Source organism: Dasypus novemcinctus, chromosome 24 (assembly GCF_030445035.2).
Source record: "Dasypus novemcinctus isolate mDasNov1 chromosome 24, mDasNov1.1.hap2, whole genome shotgun sequence".
NCBI classification, from domain to species: domain Eukaryota; kingdom Metazoa; phylum Chordata; class Mammalia; order Cingulata; family Dasypodidae; genus Dasypus; species Dasypus novemcinctus.
In genome coordinates this window covers 20,813,296-20,838,657 of record NC_080696.1, presented here as the reverse complement: position 1 = coordinate 20,838,657, position 25,362 = coordinate 20,813,296, and the positions used below count along the sequence as shown (strand labels likewise).

General features: G+C 37.8%; 1 pseudogene; it reads right to left on the bottom strand.

Moving 5' to 3' along the window:
- Window positions 1-312: 312 nt before the first annotated feature.
- LOC101428015 (integrin beta-1-binding protein 1 pseudogene) lies at window positions 313-876 on the bottom strand (annotated as a pseudogene).
- Window positions 877-25,362: the final 24,486 nt, after the last annotated feature.

The window sequence follows — 25,362 nt, the reverse complement described above, 5'->3', positions numbered from 1 at the left end:
TGACGCCGCACACACAGAGAGTTGATGCAGCAAGATGACAAAAAGAGACACAGATTCCTGGTACTGCTGACAAGAATACAAGTGGACACAGAAGAACACACAGCAAAAGGACACGGAGAGCAGGGCGGGGGGGGGGGGGGGGGAAGGGAAGAGAAATAAATAAAGAAAAAATAAATCTTTTTTTAAAAAATCTAGGACAAGGGATCACTGCAAATTTCCATAATAGTTGAAGATTACAGATTGAAAAAGAACTGTTCAGAAAACATCTGAACCTTCTTCCAAATGAAGTTGACTTCCACTTGATTGCAGAATTCAAGATTTCTCAGATAATAATATGGAGTCAAAACAGTATATAAAACTTTACAAATTGCTTGCACTTGCTCCAGGCTGTTGCACTGATAAACCCATAGGCTGTAGTGGTTCTCAGAGTCACTAAGCTCTTTCCTGACCCCCAACCATCATCATGGCATACCATCCAGGTGATTACATATAGAGCATGCCTATGCTGAACATCATATTGATCTGATGTTGACACTTTTTTACCGTACTTGGAAACTCCCATAATAAATTCTTCCTCCAAAGGAACAAAAGGCAACTTTTCATCTTGTTGGGCAACATCAATATAATTTATCAGATCTAGGGGACCTTCAAGACTTTTTCCCTCAGAGACTTTCAGTTTCTGAATGGCACCAAAATACTTGATTCGAAATTCTGTAAAGATATCAGAATTATTGTTGCTTTGTCCTGAGCAACTGTATTGAGGCAGGCTACAGTACTGGATCATGCGAAGCAGGAATCTACAGACTAGCTCTTAGTACTGATTTCACTACTTTGGGAACTGCTACTATTGTATTGTTTTTTGCCTTCCCTAGACATTTTTCACCGTAGCTGATCCAAAGAAGCTTTCTATACAACTCAATGCTGTTTGATCATCTTCCAAAGTTCCACAGACAGCAGTCTACACAGATAGTTTCCTTTCTTTCTAACATGATCAATTCCTTTAGGAAAAACATTGTACCTCACAACAGTGGACTCCCTCTGGATCTGCTTATGGATAACTGCAGAGAGGGATAACTGCAGCAGCCAGCACCCATGACAGCTCCTCCAGTTCTGATTCCAGCACCAACTTTCTCCTTTTTTTTGCTTGATCAGATTTTATAGCCAATTGACTCTGTTATCATTCCAGTTCTGTTTCCCATCCCCTATCTATACATTCTTTGCTTTGTCCTGTCTCTCCTAAAAATGGAACCTAGAACAAAAGGCACTACTCCAGATGTGGCTATTTATGAACCTAACTATTAGGTCTTTTTTTTTTTTTTAACTAAATTTCAATGTCAAAAATTAAAATAGACATAAGGCAGCTTATCAAATTATGGAAAATTACTTTAAAAAATTATGCCCAGAAACATTTATCTCATTTAATCCTAAAAACGAACTCAATTGTTTCTCCATTGTTCAGAAAGATACATAAATGAGCACAGATTGGTTAAAAGGCGTGACCAAGTTCTCCTTGTTAAGGAAGAAATTGAAGGGAAAAAAAAAGCTTAATCATATTAATGTCTCATAAAACTAAATCCCATATTCTTTTTTTGACTATTAACATTAATACAGTACTTTTTTGCTACAAAAACATTACAATATTACTAACTAAACTCCATATGTTATCTTAGTTGCATTTTCCCATCTATCACCATATCTTGACACCTTGAAGTAAAACATTCTTGTATCTATGTTATTAACCACAATCCTCATCTACCACCCAAATCACTCTGCTAGATTATCCTATCTTTCAATTAACATTAACCTCCCTAGACTACCCCATTCAGCCACAATCACATTTATAAATCAGCAGTGTTTGTTATACTCATTATAATATGCTACCATCAACTCTATCCATTAGGTCTTTATTCACTCAGGTTGAAAGTGCATTTGCTCTGTGCGGTCACCCCTCGGGCTGAAGTGTGGTTTGCTGGCCTGGCGAGGGGAGCGGCCGCGGTAGGCCTAATTCCGCTGCCCACATAATAGGGTGGTTGGTCGGGCCCACCGCCACCCCTGAAGGAAGCTCGGCATGGGCGCAGAGTGCCCTCGGGTCTCCCCTTCTCGGCAGCCATGCTTCCGCGGCCGCCCCTCCTCCCGGATGGCGCCACACGATGCCTTGTGGGGCGGCACCCTTCTTCTTCCTTCTCCCTGCGCAGGCGCAGGGCGGAAAAATCCAGTCTGCCCTTTTCCCTCCCCCCAACAGCAGCAACAGCCAGGCGTAGGCGGGAAACTCCAGTCTACCCTCTACCCCAGCAACAGCAGCCACCAATCACTAAGCCCTGCCACTTCCCCCAGCAACAGCAACAGCCAATCCCTAATCACCACCCCTCGCCTGTCCAGTACCTCCCACTGACCTTTCGCCAGCAACCAATCAGAACAGGGCGTGGCTTCGATCAATCAGCCTTCCCCAGCCCCTATAAAACTGTTACCTCTCCCTCAATAAAGTGGACTTGCGTGTTTACCTTGTCTCCGCGGTAGTTCTTCTGCCGTGCGCCCTCCAGTCCTGAGAGCCCCCGACAAGGGCCTGGCCTCCCTTGTCCCCAGTTCGTCGCCTGCTTCCCCGGGCGACCCCTTCGTCGCCAGCTTCGCCGGGCGACCCCGTCAGCCGAACCGCGCAACCCCTGTGAGACCGATCCCTCGTCTGCTGCTGGACCGACCCCTCGTCCCAAGCGGGACCGACCCCTCTTCCAAAGCTGGACCGACCCCTCGTCCGCAGCCAGACCCCACCTCTACTGACCGAGCAAACCGTGGCAGCTCTGGGCAACCCATCATATTTTTTGGCTCAAGGGAAGTTCACAGCCAGCTGAGACTTTTCAAGTATTTGCTAGGCACCATGCCCCCATCTATGTTGAACTCACAGGACCAATAGGTTTCTCAATTACATTCATACAATCTATTTATCCCTGTTCCAATGGATGATACAGCTTTCAACCTCTCTTTGAAACCTATGAAATCTTTCATAATCATGCCTTTTATTTGCCGAACAACAGACTGATGGGAGAATTCCATTTTGTGGCCTGATAAAAACTAGGACTTAAAGAATTGGAATATTTTTTTCATTTCATCCCATCATGGATTCCATTAGTTTTTGAGTGTGTTTGTAGAATCTCTAGACTTTTTGAATGTGAAGCTAGTGCCCCAATAAGGTAGGGGAGGCTGAAACTGGGCCTCACCCTCATTTCAACAAGACCAAGCCTGATTTCATTTCTTTGTATTTCAGCATTCTACAGGAGATGGAGTTTAGAAAAAAGACAAAGGATTGCATTATCTTTAAACACTTGAAAACCAGTGAATTGTACAATTTCCTTCCTCCTATTTACAACAAAGTCATCTTACCAACCTCCACTCTTTTCATACATAAAGGAACAATATTTTCTTTCTCTTTTTCAAGGCTGAATCTTCTGTTGATTCTTCCGGATTCATGCCCTCCAACCTTTCTTGCATCTGCTGTTTCTTTCTCTCAGCGTCTTCATCTCAACCTACCACCTGAACAGCCTGTTCCAGCAGGGCACCCCCAAGGTTGTCTTTATTCCTCATGCCCCATACTCTCTGGCCTTCCTCACCAAGGCCACCATGTCTATTTCTTAATACTCTCTTTCTCGGATCCCTCTGCAGGATTTCTTTTGTATGTGTGTACACGGGCTTTGATTTTTTAATGAAAGTGAAATACACATAACATAAAATTAACTATTTTAATGTATACAATTCAGCAGCATTTAACACATTCACAATGTTATTTGCAGCCTTTCTTGAAACCCAACTGTCATCTCTGCTTTTCTGTCTCTAGGACTTCGCTTAAAACCACCTTTTTCGCACAACATAAACTCATGCGCATTACTACATTCATAGCCCATGTTTCAAATTTGTCAAGGTTGAATGTTTCATGAGTTAGGATATATTCACATAGCTTTATCTAGTCAAACCTGGGATTTTGGACATCCATCTATAATATATTAGGCTGAACCATATAAAATTGCCACTTTGTAGATCACAATATACTATTATTTCACAAAATGTTACCATTGGGGAAAATTGGGTAAAGGATATATGGATCTCTCTGAATTATTTCTTAAAAGTGCATGGGAATCTATAATTTTTTCAATAAAAATCTCAACTAAAATCATTATATATATGTTGCCATAAACTTCTTTAAAACTATAGAACTGTATAACACAATGAGTGAAATTTAATGCAAATTATGGGCTATAGTTAATAATATAATTATAATGATAATGGTTCATCAGTTATAACAAAGGTACCACACTAATGCAAAATGTTAATAATAGTGAAAATTGTATGAGCGTATATGGGAAATCTGTACTTTCTGCATGAGTTCATTTTTAGCACTAATGGCTCTAACATGAATTGCATGACCTAGCTTTGGATTTGGGGGAAAGAAGCTAACTAATTTGGTTTTATTTCATTATTTTTTAAAAACTTAAAGGTTAAAAATTTGATCATGGTTTGGGTCAAGAAATGGATTGAACGCTAAATGCATCTTTAAACCACAGGATCTTGGGTAAATGAGGCATATAGTTCAGCCACACACCTGACCTTTAAACCCTTCTTTCAAGTCCCTGCAACGACATATTTCAGAACACTCCAAACAATCCTTGAACACATCCAACTGATAGAAATTTGCATTTCTTTTTTTTCTCTCATATTGTCATAGCACCTGTTTCTCTGCAACATTAGGTTGCTAGTTTTAATTTGTCTTCTTGGATCCATGAGAGTTAAGTGTGGAATGTTTTCCATATCCAACTTGCAAATAACAGCAACTATCAAGATTTTGTCTTAAATCTTTCCCGTGTTCAGTGTCTGACTTTCTTCGACCCTTCTTCATGTGGAATGGTATCCAGTTTCTTCATCAAGTTGCTCACTCTTCTTTGATGGGTTCCTGTTTGTGTTTGTTCACAGTAAAGCATGGAGCCCTAAATCCCAGCTTTAATCTGAGCAGTCAGTTGTCCCCTCCATTCATCTAGATACTAGACATCACTAACAAAGAACTGATATTGTATCAGATATTTTTGCTGTTGACATCCTTATTACACAGTTGACTCTCCTAGTTCTTAACTACAGATTCAAAATCATCTTTCTCCTTCCTTCTTCTCCCCCAACTTTCAGACCACTTTTGAGCTCTTGAATGGCCAATAAGACAAAACTAACTTGGTCCCAACTTGGACATATGTGTGTCTCTGAAACATCAAGAAATAGTGACTATGCTGAAACAGGTGGTTAAACAGAACATCCTAGACCTGAGTCATCCCATTTCTTCATTTTAGCTTCAGATTCAAACTTCTGGCTAATAAAGAGAAGACCAAAACTCTCTTAGAGGAAAACATTTCATTCAGTGATCAGCATGATTTGAAGATGATCGAGATCATTCCAGAGTATTTTCCACGGTGGGTGGGGAATGCCAACCTCTTTCTCAAATTATGAAGCGAAACAAACAGCTCTTATTATTTCCAGACAAATAATGAGGCAAATGCTGGAACAAGTTAGAGTTTATAAGGAACCAAGTTATAAAGATGAAAGGAAAATAAGTGGTGGGATGTTGGCCCTGGGTGATTCTAACAGAGCCAGTGAGTGCCTTGGGGCCAGAATTCACTGCTCCCCCCCCTTAACCCTGCCTGCTTGATGGGTTGTCAGATGTAACCTTGTCAGGTAGAGTCTGGACACAGCACTGGATGCTTCCATCCCTAATTTAGGAATCACAACCTCTCTTGATCAGGGGTTGCTCTTCGTAAGGTGTCCTCATAGTTTAAACCTTTAAGACAATACAGATCATTACAACTTCCCTAAAGTCTTGATTCCAAGCTTCACTACATATTCAACCCCACCTCTGGAAAGTTTAGATTTAATCATAAGTTACGCTTGGAAATCAAAATGCAAGCCAATGTCTTAAATGACATTAAATTCTTAAATTCTAAGAAAATTATTTCTTTTTACAGCAGGTGGCGCTGTTGCAATGATGCTGCGTTCTATTACCGTCAGAATAAAGAATTGGTGAATCTTAACCATAGTTTGTGGATCAGATTTTTTTTAAAAGAAAAGGAAAAAAAAACCACTTTAGCAGGGATGAAATTATTTCCATCATTAATGGGACACTTTATGTGGTAATTGTGCCAAAAATGCATAATATGTTTTTAATCCTAAGGAACATCAGACCAACACAAATTGGAGGTCATTCTACTAAATAACTGGCCAATATTCTTCAAAAATATCAGACTCAGGAAGACTGGAAATGTCTAAGAAAGCGTTGTATATTAAATGAGACTAAAGGGGCATAATAACTAAATATAACGAGTGATCCTGGATTGGAAAACTGATGAGGAAAAAAACTGCTATACTGGACATTATTGGAATATCTGGAAAAATTCAAATATGGATTATAGATTAGATAATAGTCACATCTCAGTGTTGAATTTCCTGATCCTGGTAATAGTTCTGTGGTTAAGCAAATGCCCTTTGTTCTCAGGACATGCACCCTGAAATATCTAGGGTTAAAGGGTACTGTAAAATCATGTCTTCAACTTATTCTCAAATAGTTCAGAGGAAAGAATGAGAGAGAGGGAGAGAGAGAGAAGAGAGAAAGAAAAAGAAAACAAGAAGCCAAATGGGACACAATTTTATAATTGCTAATCCTGAGTGAAAGGCTCATAGGAGTTTTAATTTGAAATTACGTCAAAATTTAAAAAAATAAACTACCTTCATTTTCTCACCTCCTTACCCAACTTTTTCTTCCAAATACCAAAATTTGCATACCCATAGCCAACCCCATTGAGAGCAACTTTCTCATCAGTCTTTCCTCGAGTGAATGGCTTGTGTTCTTACTTCCTGTTTCACTTTGGGTCATCAATAGCTTCAGGATGGACCTCAGGATTTGATTTCATATAATGAGGTCATCCACTGCAAAGAGCTCTTACTCTTCAATGTGTTTTGTAGATACAGTTCCATCTACAATCAGAATTTGTTCAGTTTATTTAAATGAGAACATATTTAGTGACAAAGATCTGACAACTAGAATCACAGAATAAATCTTAATATGTAAGAATCAAAGGCACTTTAGAGGTCTTTGATCAGATACTGTCCCATCTCACCCTCCACCCCTTCCTTCTGGGGAAGATCTCCCAATAGAGCTGCAATAACTTTCCCAAGTTTGCACAGTCACTTAGGTACAGAATCAGGTAAATGTCCTCCATTCTCGTTTTCGGTCTAGTGCAATCTCCATTATTTTGTTTCTCAGTAGGGGGAAATAGAGGAGATACAAGGTCACATGCCAAGGACACACAATGCCAAAGAATGACAGAACGCATCCATTTCATGGACAAGAAAATCAAACTATCATAGTATACTAAAATAAACACACGAGAAATTCACCTATATTTTCAAACTTAGGAATAATAGACTAAAATAAAAATTCACATTTGTCGAGGTTCCTTCGGACCATACCCTCACGTTCCCCCAGAGTAGATCATTGTTTCTTCTCTGCCAGTTAAAATTCTTGGTTAGAAATGCTGGAGATCCAATGGGGCAGTATAAAAAACCACAGGATCAGGAGTTCAACCGATGACTCGATCCACAGAGCTCTTCGCACATTCTCATCTTGAAAAGACTCCCCTGAGCTTCACACAAACAAAGTGTCAGTCACGCTTCTGCAGGCATTGCCTGCTTCTGGAGGCATTGCCTGCTTGGCACTTCCAGGAGTTTGTCTACAGGGCCATTTCCTGCCAGGGACAGAAGGAAGGACCTCTTCCAGCACAGCTGGCTTTGTGTAGGAAATGCCTGCCACCCCCACCCACACCTCCTACTCCACTACTCCAGGCCTGAACTGCATTTCCCCCCTCTCTGGCTTGAGGTGTTTAAAAGCCTGGAGTTTGTCAGACCCAGCACCTTGGAAAGTCCAGAGGGGCTTCCCCTGCTAATCTTTAGGCAAACATTTTCTCTGCTCTGCTGACTTCGCGGTGGGTTAGCAGCCTTGCGCCTCCTCGGGCAAATTGAAGCAAGCCCACTTGGGTGGCAAGAGCATAATGCTTTCCATCGGCAGGGAACCCTCCCCTCACTGTGGCTGGGGCTGCCCCGGCGCCTTCCCCAGCTCCAGCCTCCCAGATGGGACTCACCCTGACTTCAAGGGAAGAGGCCCCTTTAGGACTGAAGGTCTCCAGCCACAGATGGGGAGAAGGATGGAGCTACGAAGACAATTCTTGCCCATCTTTCCCTGCCCAACCATTAAGTTTTGATTATAATGAGCGGGAAGCTGTTGTCCTCTGTCCCCTAGTCTCTGCCATGGTCACCCTTAGAGTTAAACCACACAGGCTCAACACTTGGGCTTAGTGTGGGTTTTGACTTAGCTCTGTCGGAAATGTCTGCTTACATTTCCACTGTGGAACGCCCCTAAACACACACACACGTACACATCTGTCCTGACCCAACTCCCTGGGACACATACTACCCAATGTCATCCTTATCTCCCAGCCATTAGGGAGCATATTTACAATCCCAAGAAAACTCTCTTTCTGCTCTTGTTCCACATAAGCAGTTTTGTAATTATAATTAAATCCCAAGGGCTGGAATAAAATCCATAGGCAGGCAGCTCATCACGAATCATGTCTGCTTCTCCCTTTCACGCCTGCAGGTGCAAATCAAAATTCACATTCCATATAGCAGACAAGGAGGGTGGGTGTGCCTACATGTGTTTGCAAGTCCTCAAATTGCAAGATTCTGTGTCTTAGGTTAGGTAATCCCTAAAAGGACCCTGAAACAACCTTAACTGAGATTAAGCTCATGTAATTTAGTGAAATGAAGTGTCAGGATGCAAGCTTAGTAATAGAAAAATAAAGTTATCTTTTTTTACATATCTGAGTTCTGGGCCTGAGAAATTCATTTCTACAACTCCTGGGGTAGACCTTGTCCCTCTCTTTGCAGCTTGATTTTTCAGACCAAAGAGAAGACCTAGGACTCCAATACATTTGAGCTTTTTTGAGTTTGATCTTGGTTGGTCATTAGTTGGATTTCCCCATTAGTAGACCTCAAATCTAGGGATTTGAGGACAAGTAGCCAATTTGGATGTGGCCCCAGGAAGCATGGGCTAAGTAGGTTCTGGGGCAGATAAAGCTCTCATGCAGAGTCTCAGATTCTTGAGATAAGAAGTACACAATGGTACAATAAAGCAAATGCGGAGGGGATATGGATGGGCATTGATTGCATCTGCCCCAATAAGCCTAAAACACAACCTATTAAAAATCAAAGATAGCATACAGATATTTGGATGTAACCTCACCAGTTTATGCTGGGTCTATTTCCCCCTTTCTTCTGATTCTACTGTCAAAATGGAAAAAAGAAATCTTCACTAGGACAGCAGATCCCAATCCATCCTAGGCTGTTTAACATTGGAAGCGTTAGACATATTTACATGGTCTTATAATCTCCTATGAGTAACTTGAAGATTTAAGAAGCCATATTCCCTGAACTACCCTAGCTTGATATCTCTTGGCACTCTCTTCTGATAATTCCTCCTTTGTGCCTATGTCACTAAACATAGCCTCCATAAGATTTATGTGTCACAGGCATGCTTGTCACCAAGCCTCCTTTCCAGACCTTTGGAAGGCTGCTACACACTCCTTATCTGGTTTCATATTTTTGCAGAATAAACTTTTAAAAAAAATTTATCCAGGTAGCATATATACAACCTAAAATGTCCCACTTTTAATCACGTTCAAATTCAGTGATGTTAACTTCATCCATAATGTTGGGCTACTATCACTACCACCCATTGCCAAAACTTTCATCACTCCAAACAGAAACTCTTTCCCAATTGAGCATTAACTCCCCATTCTCTAACCCCACCCCCTCCCAGTAACCTGTAATATTGTTTCTGACTGTGTATGAATTTGCTTATTCTAATTGTTTCATATCAGGAAGATCATATAATATTTATACTTTTATATCTGACTTATTTCACTCAGCATGATGTCTTCAAGTTCCATACATGTTGTAGCATGTATGAACTTCATTCCTTTTTTTATAACTGAATAATATTCCACTGTGTGTATGTACCACATTTTACTGATCCATTCATCTGCTGATGGATATTTGGGTTGCTTCCATCTTTTGGCAATTGTGAATAATGCTGGTACGAACACTGGTGTGCAAATATGTGTTCAATTACCTGTTTTCTATCCTTTGGGGTATATACCTAGAAATGGAACTGCTAGATCATATGGTAATTTTATACTCAACTTTCTGAGAAACCGCTAAACTGTTTTCCACAAAGTTTGCACAATTTTAGAGTCCCACCAACAACGAACAGATGTTCCTATTTCTACCCTTTATTGAGATTATCATATTGTTCAATCATTGTTTTCCTGATAAGCCTTCATTTCTTTCTCTGTGTTTTCCTTTAGATCATTGAGCATATTATCTTTTCTTTTTTTCTTTTTCTGATAACTCCAAAGTCTGCTCTTCTTCATTAATGGTTTACAGATATTTATCTTGTTCCTTTGAATGGACCATCATGCCTTGTTTCTGTCTGTCTTGTAATCTTTGTTGCACACAGTGCATTTTAATATTTTACAGTGTCAATTCTGGGATGTAGTCCTTAAGCTGTCTCTTCCTTAAGTTTATATCCAGCTATAAATATGACAGAGATTTTCACAAATGTCAAGAGCTAACGAAAACAAAGAAACCAATGCAAAAATCACCTTTCAAGGTCTTCACACATTGTTTCTGCATTGGCTAATGCTCCCTTTCAGAGATTAACTCTCCTATCAAGGTCAGCAGGAGGTGAATTTGAATGGCAGGGTCCTCTGTCTTTTCTGAGCCTCCTTCTTGTCCTGGCTTGTTCTTACTTATGGCCTTAGGAATTCAGCTGTTTACAGGAATTCAAATGATCTTTATTCTCCATGAAATAGATTTTCTCTCCCTCCAGGTTGCTGTGTTGTACAATGTAAAGCAAGTAATCCTTTGTCCCATACTGCTTTGACTTATAGTTTCTTACATTGCTGTAGTTGTCTGTAAGCTGCTTCTGCCTACAGGGCAAATTCTGGAAAAGCAAGCCAGAGAGGAGTTTTCTGGTTCTGCTTTTCATACTGCACCCAATAGATGGGCTAGATTGGCAGCAATGAAAGCCACCATAATATGTGCGTATAGATTACTCTGCTCGCTCTGGAAGCTGACCAAGGATTCACGATAGGAACATAGGCTGACTCCACATTGTGCCAGAAAGGAGTTAGGGGATGGCTAACGAGGACTCCATGAGCATCTCCTACCAGTTTTTTAAACTGTGCTTTCTTGATTTGGTGCTCTCCAGTTACTTTAACCCTTTAACTATTTTCTGGAGGTTTGAGGAAGATAGTGGCAGCAGTTTTTGATACTTGTTCAAAGATTCTATGGGGGAACAGCACCCTTGGAGCATTTTACACTGTCATCTTGGTTGACTGGAAACCACTATACAAACTTTTGATGTATCTCCCTCAACTCATTTTTCACTGATTACTACAATGGTCTCTTAAGCCAGTCCCTATTTCTGGCTTCAGCTTTGCTTTGGTTCATTTTCCACATTCTTCCAGACTTCTAAAATCTAATTTAACATGCATTTCCACTGCTTAAAAATGTTGGTGGATTTGGCTTTCCAAAGTCTTCAGGATTAATTCAAAATTTTCAGCATGACATCTAGGAACATCTCAGGTTGATTTGCCTCTCCCTCATTTACTATACAAGATTAAGAATCAGTTAATCTCTCTCTCTCTCTTTCTCTCTCTCTCCCTCCCTCCCCCCTCTCCCTCCCTCCCTCTGTTTCTCTTTCTTTCTCTTCCTCCTCCTCTCCCTCCCTCCCTCTCAATTCCACAGCATTGTTACTAATGTTCTCAGATAGATACGTTTGTCTTTCCTTTTGCCCTTGGACTGTATCCAAAACCTTAAGGCTGATCTCCCTTGTCATCTCCTTAGGGAGATAGAACCTAGAGTACCAGACTCTTACTCTCCCAGGCTATATTTTGTTTTTCAAAGATTTATTTTTTATTTATTTCTCTCCCTTTACCCCCCATCCCCAGTTGTCTGCTCTCTGTGTCCATTCACTGTGTGTTCTGTGTCCACTTGTATTCTTTGTCAGTAGCACCAGGGATCTGTATCTCTTTTTGTTGTGTTATCTTGCTGAGTCAGCTCTTCGTGTGTGCAGTGCCACTCCTGGGCAGGCTGCGTTTTTTTCATGTGGGGCGGCTCTCCTTATGGGGAGTACTCCTTGTGTGTGGGGCTCCCTTATGTGGGGGACACCCCTGCATGGCACTGCTGTCCTTGTGCGCATCAGCACTGTGAGTGGGCCAGCTTCATCATACGGGTCAGGAGGCCCTGGGTTTGAATCCTCGACCTCCCATGTGGTAGGTAGATGCCCTATCAGTTGAGCCAAATCTGCTTCCCGGCTATTTTTTAACAGAGTCAATTTTACTGCCCACAAAGCAATCATATAACAATGCAAGGAAATATTTAATAAAGCACCAACTTGGGTAACAAACAATATGGTCTTGTGCATTATAGGAATGAAACTCTCATGGAGGAATCATGCTCTTGCAGGCAAACAAGATAGATGGATTGATTGATTTACCAACACCACTCTTGCCCCCATCTCTTAAAACCCTCTTCTGTTAACTTCTTAGCTGTTTTCTATCTCAGTGAATGTGCTATTTATAATACTCTTATAAGTGATATCATACAATTTTTGTCCTTATGTGTCTTACTTATTTCACTGAGCACAATTTTTCAAGGTTCTTCTTTATTGTAGCATGTCTCATTACTTCATTTTTTATTACTGCTGAATAATATTCCATTGTGTATATTTTCCTCATTTTGTTTACCCATTCTTTTGTTGATGGACACTAAGGTTATTTCTTGGTTTTTTGGCTATTCTGAATAATGCTGCTATAAATATTGGTGTCCATGTATATGTTTTCAACCCTGTTTTAATTCTTTGGGTATATACCTAGAAATGGGATTGCTACATTATGTTCCTTTTGAGGAACTGCTATATTGCTTTCCACAGTGGTTTCACCATTCTATATTTACACCAACAATGGATGAATTCCAATTTCTCTGTATCCTCTCCAGCATTTGTTATTTCAATTTAAAAAAGCAATAGTCATCCTTTTGTGGTTTAATTTGTGTTTCCTTAATGGCTATGATGTTAAATCTTTTCATATATTTATTGGCCATTTGTATATCTTCTTTGGAAAAATGACTATTCAAGTTTTTTACCCATTTTAAATTGAGTTGTTTGCCTTTTTGTTGTTCATTTGTAGGGGTTCCTTATATATTCTGGATATTAAATCCTTATCTGATATGGTTTGAAACTATTTTCTCCCATTCTGTAGGTTATCTTTTCACTTTCTTGACAGTTTCCTTTGATGCTCAAAATTTAATCTTGATTAAATCAAATTTATTCGTTGTGTCTTTTGTTGCTCATGTTTTTAGTGTCATATCTAAGACTCCATTGCTGAATTCCAGGTCCTAAAGATTTGACTTTCTATTATCTTCTAAGAATTTTATAGTTTTGTTCTTATATTTAGGTCCTTGATGCATTTTGTGTTGATTTTTGTACATGGTGTTAGGCTGGGGTAGAATTTCATTCTTCGCATGGATATCCAGTTTCCCTACAGCATTTATTGAAGAGACTGTTCTTTTCCCACTGCATGGACTTAGCACCTTCATCAAAAGCCAATTGGCCATAGATGTGTGGGACCATTTCTGGACTTTCAATTCTGTTCCAAATGTGCATAAAGACAGACAAATATCAGTGGAACAGAATTGAAAGTGCAGAAATAGACTTTGATAACTGTCACTTTGTAATACAATTTGAAATAAGGAAGTGAGCATTGGGCAACCTTTTTCTTATTTTCAAGATTGTTTTGGCTATTTGGGGCCCACTAAGGTTCAATACAAATATAAGTGTCTGTTTTTCCACTTATGCAAAAAAGCTGCTGAAATTTTAATAGAGATTGCATGGAATTTGTATAATACTTTGAATCATATTGACTAATTAACAATGTTAACTCTTCCAATTCATGCCATTTACTGAGGTCTTTAATTTCTTTAGCAATATGTTGTGGTTTTCCAATTTGGATGCTTTTATTGCTTTTCTTGCCTAATTGTTCTGGCAAGAACTTCCAGTACAATTTTGAATACCAGTGGTGTCTCATTTCTGATCTTAGAGGGAAATCTTTAAGTATTTCATAATCGAATATGATGTTAGCTGTGGATTTTTCATAAATGATCTTTATAATGCTGAGAATGTTCCTTTCTATTCTTTTCTGAGTGTTTTTTTTTAAATCAAGAAACCGTTTTGGATTTTGTCAAAATCTTTTTCTGCATATATTGAGATGATCATGTGGCTTTTTTCCTTCATTCCATTTATGTAAAGTAGTATATTGATTGATTTTCATATGTTTTGCCACCCTTGCACTCCTGAGATGAATCCCACTTGGTCTTGTATAATTTTTTTTAATATGCCTTTGGATTCAGTTTGCTATAGTATTTTGTTAAGGATTTTTGCATCTGCATTTGGAAAGAAACTGACCTGAACTTTCTTTTCTTGTGATGTCGTTACTAAGCTTTGGTATTAGAATAATACTGGCCTCATAGAATAAATTAGGAAATCTTTCCTCCCTGAATTGTTTGGAAGAGTTTGAGAAGGAATAATATTAATTTTTCTTTAAATATCTGGTAGACCTTACCAGTGAAGCCATCCTGGATTTTTCTTTAACAGAAGGTTTTTTAATATTTATTCAATCTCTGTACTTTTTATAGTTTTATTAATGCTTTATATTTCTCCTTGAGTCAGTTTGAGTGATTGATATATTTCTAAGAACTTTGTCTTTTCTTCTAGATTATCTAGTTCATTGGCATACAATTGTTCAAATTATCCCTCATAATCTTTTTTATTTCTGTATAGCCAATAGTTATGCCATCATTTTCTTTTCTGATTTTAGTTATTTGCATCTCTTCTCTTATTTTCTTTATCAGTCGAGCTATAGATCTGAGAAAGTGAAGCAGATGCCTATTATCAGTGCTTCTCTTCATTTTTTTTGAAGACTCCATTTAACAGTATTTTATAATTGCCTGTTTAAATGTGGTTTCATTGAAGATAGGGACCATGTGTTCTCACCTTGGTTTTCTAAGCCTTTAGCACAGCACATGGCAGATAGTTGCAGCCCCCAAAATGTTTGATGAATAAATGGGAAAATGAATGAATGAATGAATGATACCTGATAGAACTAGGAATAGAGACATTTATTTGATAATGGGCAACATTCATATATTTGACGATTTTCTCTTCTGGGCATTTCTCTTACAACTTGTTCCAGGCAGCCAAGACCTGTGGCTGACCCAGTCCTCCAGAGTATCTCCCATCCCTGCTCTAAGAGTAAAAATGTAGTGGAATGCTGACTTTGTCTTGACTATGGAAGTCTTTACAAGTTCCAGAAAATTGATTTTTCCAGGCCTGCATGGCTTGGCATAAAAACCAGACGAATTTTTATTGAATCTGGCCCTTGGTGGTTAGATTTTTGACCTTAGCAATATAGCCAATAGATTCAACTATGAACACGTTCTGTTTTCCCATTTTCAATGCATGGGCTGGCTTTCACAGATTGACCAGTAGGTTCAGACACCATTATTTTCTCCCCAGGATCTGTTTTCTTTGATACTTTGGCATCTATAACTGTGAATAAGTTATGGATGCATTTTTGAGGAACACTGTGCATGACATGCACTGTAGGAAATGTGTGCCCTCTGGTGCTCGAGTGCTGTTTATGGATGTCAGTGGTCCCTGTAATTGGAAGGCTGTGCTGCCTTACAATTATGCAAAAAGCAATAAAAAGAAAATTAGGGAAAGCATATGAGTATAACATCAGATCTAGACCATTGATATTTTGTAATTTTACACAAATATGATACAGATTTTTCCCCCAAATCCACTCAACTGTAGTGAATACTGAACAGAGAAAGCCCAGAAAGCTCTCCTTTAAAAACTAGGCACAAATGAATATCTTCTCTTTCAGGCTTTGAACTTGATACAACCCACTGTAAGCACCAATTCAATTAAGGAAGGAATGCAAGGTTGTTGTTTCTCCTGCTGAAAAGTATTAATTAAGAGGGAAAAAGATGCAGCATGCTACAAACCAAATGGATACCTTTTACAGCTGGAGCGATTCTACCATAGCTTTCCTAGATTGTCTCTATAGTAGATCGTGTCAATTCAAGACTCCATACTTTCCATCTTCCTACTGTTAAAGAAAAAAGAAAGACAGAAAATGAAACAGTTTCCTTCTGAGAATGTGCAAGGATTAACTTCTCAGAGAAACTGAATATCTATCTTATCAAAATAAAACTAAAAATTAAAGGGTCTATCCACACATTATTCTCTATGGACTCAGCAAAATAATATGATATGAGGTCAATTCTTGAAAAAGAAACAAATCTAGCAATCTAATTTGGCATATTGGGCATACTGTAAGGTTTTCTTTTAAAATTTTACTTAATTCTCCCTTATTTAAATTTTTCATGGGAAACATGCTTGGGAAAAAAACCACAAAAATACCTGTAACCGTCATGATGATGGGAACGAGTGTTGTTGGGGGGGGGGGAGAGGGGGGGTGGGGGGTGGGGTTGAATGGGACCTCACATATATATTTTTAATGTAATATTATTACAAAGTCAATAAAAAATAAAAAAATAAAAAAAATAAAAAAAATAAAAAAAAAAAAAAAAAAAAAAATACCTGTAACCACTTTCATAATTCAGACATTTGTTTGCTCATAGGTTCACATACTTTATACAGGTACATTATTTATTTTTTGTCTTGGTGCATGGTCATAAGACTTGCAGTACAGTCACACAACTAGGCATAAAAATACTTAAAATACGTATTGCTGTGTTTCAGCAATAATACCGGCCAAGTTCTTAACCAATTTATTTACTATGCTGACAGAGTTAACAAGTATCTCTGTTATTATTTTCACATTTGTTTATATTTAAAATCTTTTCCAATAAACTATTTGAATTGGTTTGTTGCTTCATTGGCTGTTTTCCCCTCACACTTCTGTCTTTAAGGGCAGCACATAGACATCTGAATTGCTTCTTTGACCCTCAGCATTGTGCAAGCTCCTCCAAGGTGAATCTCTCTTTCCTGGAGAAAGTTCTCTGTACCCCTTGCCTCTCATCCAGATCTTTCCAGAGCATTTGTTGTGTGAACCAGAATCATGAGGAAGGATCAACTTTCTCCGGGCTCTTGGTCTCTACAAGTAAGTATGGTGCCTATTCTTGAACTGCCTGGAAAGCCACGAGTTTCCTCAAGGAAAGGTCTAGATGAAGTACAAGGCTCATATATATATATATATATATATATATATATATATATATATATATTTTGGCAGTCTACAGGATTTCTGAGCGTCTTTAGACATAACATGCTTAGCATCTGGACTGGCTTAACTTTCTCTCTGCAATGTTTGTATACTTTAATGGATAGGAAGTGCCTTCTCATTTTCTCTCCTTTGGGGAACCAAAACTTATGGACAGATTTTCCTCTCAGGTTTGAGTGAGAGGCCTCAAGTTGAGGCCAGGTTTTTTTCCTTCTCTAAAACATGCAGCATGCCCCGGGTGAGGCTCCTGCCTCTGGTGGAGGCAGAAAACAGTTCTGGGCTTGCTGGTTTGTACTTAGAGCATCCAGGGAAATAAGAAGTCATCTGCTCACAATTCCTCCATAAAAGTGTGGGGAGAAGATGGGTGTATAAAATTAAACTTCCTTGTTCATTATAATTATTTTTTAAAATTTATGATTCTTTTCCCTTTCAGTTTTGAAGGGGCTTTTTAAAAAAAGTATTTTTCTTGGCTAACAGCTAAGGTTTGTTGAAAGCTAAAGCCAGAGTTAGGGAAAAATTTAGAGGATGGGAAGTGTGTGACCTCCTGGGGCCAGTAACACAGGTTTCCCATCCTTGTGTTGAATCTGAAGACATTCCAGAGTTTGCTGCCTTCATCCAACAGAGGTGATGGCCAGTGCTGGCAGACGGGTTAAAAGATTTCACAATGAAATCAACGACAATCACATACAGAGGGGCCTTTCTCCCCTGTTTTACATTGAAACAACCCTAGAATGAGAAATAAAGAAGACTCAAAATGGAATATAGTTCCTCAAATTAAAAAAAAAATCCCTAAGAATCCACAGGAACTTTGTCTAAGATCAAGGTCCAGAAGCTGGGAATGGGCCTCTGACAAGGGGAGCTGATTCACAGCTGTAACCCTATCCTATGATACCTTCATCCTCCTTAACTTCTCTACTGCTTTGCCATCCTTCGCCCCACAAATAAAGCTATTTGAGCTCTTTGTTCCATAATTTCTGTCTTCGAAGTCGGTTACAGAACCAGAGATCCTAGAGCCCAAAAACATGGGTGAGCCCTCTCCCTGAGCATGACCTGCTCCTCCCTCCAAAAGGTAAATTGACAAAGGATGCAAGTCTCTCTGCAGCTCAGATCACCAAGCCCATACTTCCCCACTTTGGCTACTACTCAAGAACTTCAAAATATACAGGGAAAAAAATAAAATAAAATAACAAAAAGCAAAAAATACTCAGAGAAGTGTTGGACATAAAGGATGAGGAAACACAGCAAAGTGGTGGGAAATTTGTTTTCCACAGTAAGTAGAAGTGAGTGGAAGTACTTAGAAAAGGGAATGAAACATGCCTAGTATCATGCAATAAACAGAGGCTACAAAATATGTCTTGACTTGCTTTTACTTGACTTGTATTGTAATAAATAATAGTTTTGTACAAATTTAATCAAACAACCCCTAACAATCCAACTTCTGTTAATTTAAAGGTACAGTTTCAGTCACATCCATCTAATTGTTAAAAGTTCATTCTTGAAAGAATCAATACATTGAGTTTCACAGTTGAATTTTTTTTATTGTATTATGGGGCAGCAAAAGCCCATACCATCAGAAAGTCCTCAACTGAAAAATTATGATATTTTATGTTTATTTGTATACAGACACATGACCTTTAATTTTTTAAATGTGTTCATATTATTAGAAAGAGAATTATATTGTTTTAAATTTATGAATATTGGTAAATGTAAGAAATATCTGCCATCTAGAGGTTGTGATATAACTTTGAGAAAGAGGAAAAAGTCAGGCAAATCTTGTACCCAGAATGTGGAAGTGGATTTGAAGGGATTTTCCAGGTACAGACACAATTTGCACTGATGAACATACACTCTTAACTAGGCTTTCTTGGACCCAGCCCATAGATGAAATGAGGTATCCAGCATTGGACTTATTTTTAAAATATTAATTGGGTAGCAATGATAACATTAAAATTACTGTAGAGGTAGTTAATGATTACAACAAAGATTATTAATCCTAACTTCTAGAATAACGCTGAATTTGCTGGCAGAGAGAGACACATTTTTTTTAAAAAAAAAAAAGAATGTTAAATTACTGGACATTTCTTTTACATGAAAGACAAAAAAATGGTGGCAATGTTAGCTCTATTGCATCACTCTGAAGCAGTGGTTTTCAAGCATTGTTAGCCCCTTCTTTAGCTGGAATATTGTACAATGTTCAACATACGAAAGTGACAAATGTGAAACCATTGTGGCTGAAGCAGGACCCCAGAGGTCAGAGGCCATGTCTCTTTCGTGAGGGGTCCTGGGGCACAAGGCTCACACACACACACACACACACGGATCAGTTCCATTCCAAATCATTCATAGATATGAAGACAAAGCTTTTAAATAAAACATTAACAAATACCTATTTTTAAAATGAGGAATACTTAGATATATTACTATGGAATAATTTATAGGATTTACTATTGAAAGGAAAAATAAAACAAAGTACAGGAAAAATTATATTGTATAATAGTGATATTCAAGAAAAGAGAGTGATATGAATGCATGTTTATGTGAGCTTTTTAAAAATATTAGAAGAATAAAATAAAATAAAAATTCAATGTTGACCTATAGGGAGAGGGAATGAATAAGGCAGAGATGTCAGTGATAGACACTAAACTTCTCTGAATATCCCTTGTTTCATAAATTTGATTTTGGAATCATGTAAATTCTTCTGTATAGTTTAAATAAACAAAAAATAATGCCCCCAAAATCAAAATCAATGTGTATCTTGTTAAGGCCATGAGCACACTTAATAGGATATGGCTAAGGACGTAAAGAACTGCAACACGATATTAGGGGATTTTCCCGTCATCCTATGGTCATGATAGTATTTTGTGTGTGTTGTGGGACAAAACAAATGAGTTGTTATACTGGTGTTATTAAGAATGAGGTTGTTCAGTTTTACTTTGTGGTCTATTTTTCTCTTTGTAAAAAATCATTCCTTAGCTTTATATACTGAAAAAGACTAGAAACACCAATACACCCAATAGTAATAAGCAACCTATCACCCAAATTTTGATCTTTAGATATGATTTTCCATTAAAAGGAGAAAAAGACTCCTTTGAAGAAAACGAATCCATGTTTGAAATAGGAATTAGGGATTGTACAGGATGAATTTGCAATATATTATTAAATTAAAAAGCAAGGATGCAATCAAGAATTCTAAAATGAATATATGAGTAACTCTGCAGACCCTCCCTTCAATGAAACAACCATTCAAATGATAAAAAATATAAAGCACAACTGTTTAAAGTCTCTAGAAATTTACCTAAAGGCCATACAGCAAATTGATAAGCATTTGTTTAAGAAAATCTACTAAACCTCAGTAAGAAGAATAAGAGCCCATAGAATTTGTGTCAGGACATGTTCCCACAATTCCCCTTCCTCTCCCCCACCTCCCAGCCAGCACTGTATTAATTAAGCTCTATTCCAGGTGGGATAAAAAAATGGTGGCTCCCTTCCCGTCCTGCTTTCAGTCATCAGGCTGTGGTTTCGCCCAAGAGGAGCAGACCACTGACATCTTATAACCCCTCTATTCTGTGAGATTCCAAGAAATCTGGAGCTCCCTTTCCCACATAGCTCCCTTTCACAGGGTGAAGAATCTCCTCCAACCTCAGCAGGTAAAGATGCTGAATCCCTGCTTACTACTCCTTCCCAGTTCCAACTCACAGGACATAAGTTTCACTCCAGAAGAGGCTAGCCTTAAAACTCACAGGCTACTCTCCCTCCTCCCAGCTTTCACTTGTCAGGCAGAGGTGTCATTCTGGAAATAGGCTGTTATCCCTAGCTCCAATGCAGTAGTGCACAAGAGGTTCTGCCCATAAAGAGGAGCAAAATGAGAGGACTGACAGCTGCACAGCTATGTTAGGGAGCTGACTTTATTTAGAACAGACCATAGAGAAACTTTTGTTTTAAAGTATTGTCAAAAACAATATAGCTCTTGGTGATGAGCAATGAAGAGATGACTAATAGCTCCATAAAGCTGGTAGCAACAAATGAAATGGCAGACCAGCCAGAGATTTAATGGAGAGAATCAGGGAAAGAAATGAGTTTTAAAAGGGCACACTAGGGAAGCAGACTTGGCCCAATGGATAGGGCATCTGCCTACCACATGGGAGGTCTGCAGTTCAAACCCTGGGCCTCCTTGACCCATGTGGAGCTGGCCCATGCCCAGTGCTGATGCACGCAAGGAGTGCGCTGCCATACAGGGGTGTCCCCCATGGGGGGAGCCCCACACACAAGGAATGCACCCCATAAGGAGAGCTGCCCAGAGAGAAAGAAAGTGCAGCCTGCCCAGGAATGGCGCTGCATACACGGTGAGCTGACACAACAAGATGATGCAATAAAAAAGAAACACAGATTCTCGGTGCTGCTGATAAGGATAGAAGTGGTCACAGAGGAACACACAGCGAATGGACACAGAGAGCAGACAACTGGGGGGGAGGGGAGTGAATAAAAAATAAATCTTTAAAAATAAAAGGGCACACTAAGATCACATTCATCCCTGGTATTCTGAGTCTGTGTACATGTGCTAAGTGGGTGGGTACATATACCCACCCAGGAGCAACCAGATTGGGCACTTCTGAATTTATTAGTCTCTGGATGAATTTGAAGCAGACTTGAAAGAATTTGCCAACTATACACAGTTCCATTAGCAAAGAGTGAAGCCTTACTGACTCAAAGGGCTTAAGAACAAACTCTAACCAATCACTGAATGAACATTAAGCTATGCTGACCCAGGGGTAACGTCTAGAAATATAGTATTAAAAACAAAACTCAAGGGGAAACACTGGGCAGTGACATCAGAGACAACACACTGCAGGGAAAACAGACTTCACAAAATTAGTCTAGCTAGGTAAGCCAATAAATAAAAAAACTAACGACAACAAAAAAATGACATCGACAAGCTTCCATGAAGAGGAACAATTATCAGAATCCAGAGTTGCTAAAATATATTACCCAAAATATCCAGGTTTCAATGAAAAATTATGAGACATGCAAAGAAACAGCATAGTGGCCCTTGTACAGGAAAAAAAATCAGGTAATAGAAATTGCCTTTGAAGGGGCCCAGATGTTAGATGCAGCAGACAAAAACTTCAAAGCAGCTATTATAAATAAGTTCAAAGAACAAAATGAAACCATATTTAAAGAATTAAAGGGAAACATGATGACAATGATTTATCAAATAAATAAATAGAGATAGAAAATGCATATATAGAGATATGCTTTTGGGGAAAAAATAACCAAATGAAAATTCTTGAGTTGAAAAGTACAAAAGCTGAAATGAAAAATTCACTAGAGATACTCAATGGTAGATTTGAACTAGCAAGAAGAAAAAAAAGAATCAGCAAATTTAAAGATAGATCATTAGAGATCATATAATTTGAATAACAGAAAGAAAAAAGAATAAGGAAAATGAAAAAGACCTCAAGGACCCATGGGATACCATTAACCATACTGACATGTAGATAATAGGAGTACTACAAGGAAACAAAAATATTTGAAGAAATAATGTCTAAAAACTTCTCCAATATGATGAAAAACATTAATCTACACATCCATGAAGCTCAACAAAATCCCAGTAATATAAATATGAAGAGATACACACCTAGACATAAGTTGCAAGCTGAAAAAAGAGAAATTCTTTAAAGTAACAATTTAAAAAATAAGTCTTTATGTACAAGGAAACCCAAATAAGAATCACAACTCATCAGAAACATTAAAGGACAGAAGGTAGTGGGACAACATACTTTGCTGAAAGAAGGAAAGAAAAAAAAAAAGAAAGAAAAAAAAACACCTGTCAACTAAGAATTCTATGTCCAGCAAAACTGTTTTTCACAAATGAAAATAAAATAAAGACATTTTCAGGTAAGAACTGTTAGAAATTTTTGCTAGCAGACTTGCCTTACAAAAAATATTAAAAGTTCATGCAGCTGAAGAAGAAGAAAGAACATGGACAGTAATTTGAATCCATGTGGAAAAAAAACAAAGAATGCCAATAAAGGTAATTATATCCTACCTATTATAGTATAATTACATATTTCTTCTCTTTTCTTCTATTAATTCATTTTTAATGCCACAAAATCATATCTATAAAATTGAAATTTGGAGTCTGTAACATATTGAGACATACTGTATTTGACAAGAATAACACAAGGAGGGAAAGAAGGAAGCTATAGTGGAGCAAGGAAATGCCATCAAATCCACAGGAACAAATGAAGAGTACCAGAATGGCAAAGAAGAAAATTAATATAAAAACCTTATAAGTAAGTTTTTCTCCTTTCTTTTCTTAGTTTCTTCATAAGATATAAGCAACAATTATAACACTGCATTGTTGGGTTTGTAACTTATATAGATGCACAATATAGGACAATAGTAGCACCAAGTAGGTGATAGGGATGGAACTACAGTGGAGCAGATTTTCTACATCTCACTGGAATTAAATCAGCTTGAATCTGAAGTTTCTGATATTTTAAGATATGTATTGTAATGCCTAGAGCAACCACTAAGAAAATAACAAAAATATGGTTATTCAAAAATAAAAAAAGGAATGAAGATGGTATATGAGAAAATGTCCACTTAATATTAATATAACTAATAATAAATATTATATTAATATAAAAAAGACAGTAAAAGGGGATGAGGGAAACAAAAGTACATGAGACATATAGAAAACAAATTATAGATATAAATTTAATTACATAAAAAATAACATTAAACATAAATGGACAAACAATCCAATCAAAAGGCAGATTGACAGACAAGATTTTTTAAAAGTTCCAACTATATGCTATATACAAGCACACTTTAGATTCAAAGGTACAAAGAGGTTGAAAGGAGAGGATAGAAAAAGATTTGCTATGCAAATAGCAACCATGAGCAAGCTAGAGATAAAATAGACTTTAAGACAGAAAATGTTACTAAAGACAGAAAGGGACATTTTTTTAATGATAAAAGGGTTAATCTATCAGGAAGAGGTAGAAATTATAAGCATATTGCACCAAAGAACAGGGGCCCAAAGTATATAAAGCAAAAAATGACAAATCTGAACGGAGAAATAGATAGTTCAACAATAATACTTGGAGACTTCAATATCCTAGCTATAAAAATGGATAGAAAAACCAGACAGAAAATCAGCATGGAAATAGAAGACTGGAACAACACTATTAACACTCCCCTAATGGCAGGAGAATACATTCTTCTTAAGTGCACAGAAACATTCTATAGGATAGACCATATGCTACCCCATAAAGCACCCTCAAAAAGATCTAAAAGAATTGAAATCATCACAATGTGATCAATGAGCACAATGGAATTAAGTTAGAGGATACCAGTAGCAGGAAATTTTGGAAATGCACAAATATTTGGAAATCAAATAACAGACTTCTAAATAACTCATGGGTAAAAGAAAAAATCAGAAGAAAATTAGAAAAAAATTTTACTGAATAAAAATGAAAATATAATGTATAAAAATTTGAAAAAATATATCCTCCCTACCTATGACAAACCATGTTCTAGAGACTAAAATATTGAAATTTTAAAAATAAAAATATTAGAATAATAGGTAAATATCTACCTGATATAAAAGTGTGGAAAGATTTTTCTAAGCCCAAGATCATGGAAAACCACCCAAAGACAAGAAGCAATTATTTAACCAGATTTAAAGTTAAGATTGCTGTATTGTAAAAATCTCAAAATATGACACCAAGAGAAAATCAGTTTTTTGTCTGAATATGCAGTTTATGTTAAAATTTTTAATATACAGATTCATTCAAATCACTAAGAAAATATTCCCCAAATCAGCAGATAAACTGGCAGAATATGAAAAGAATTTACAGGAGAAATAGAAATTGCCTATACTAAATAATATCAAACTAATTAATTAAAG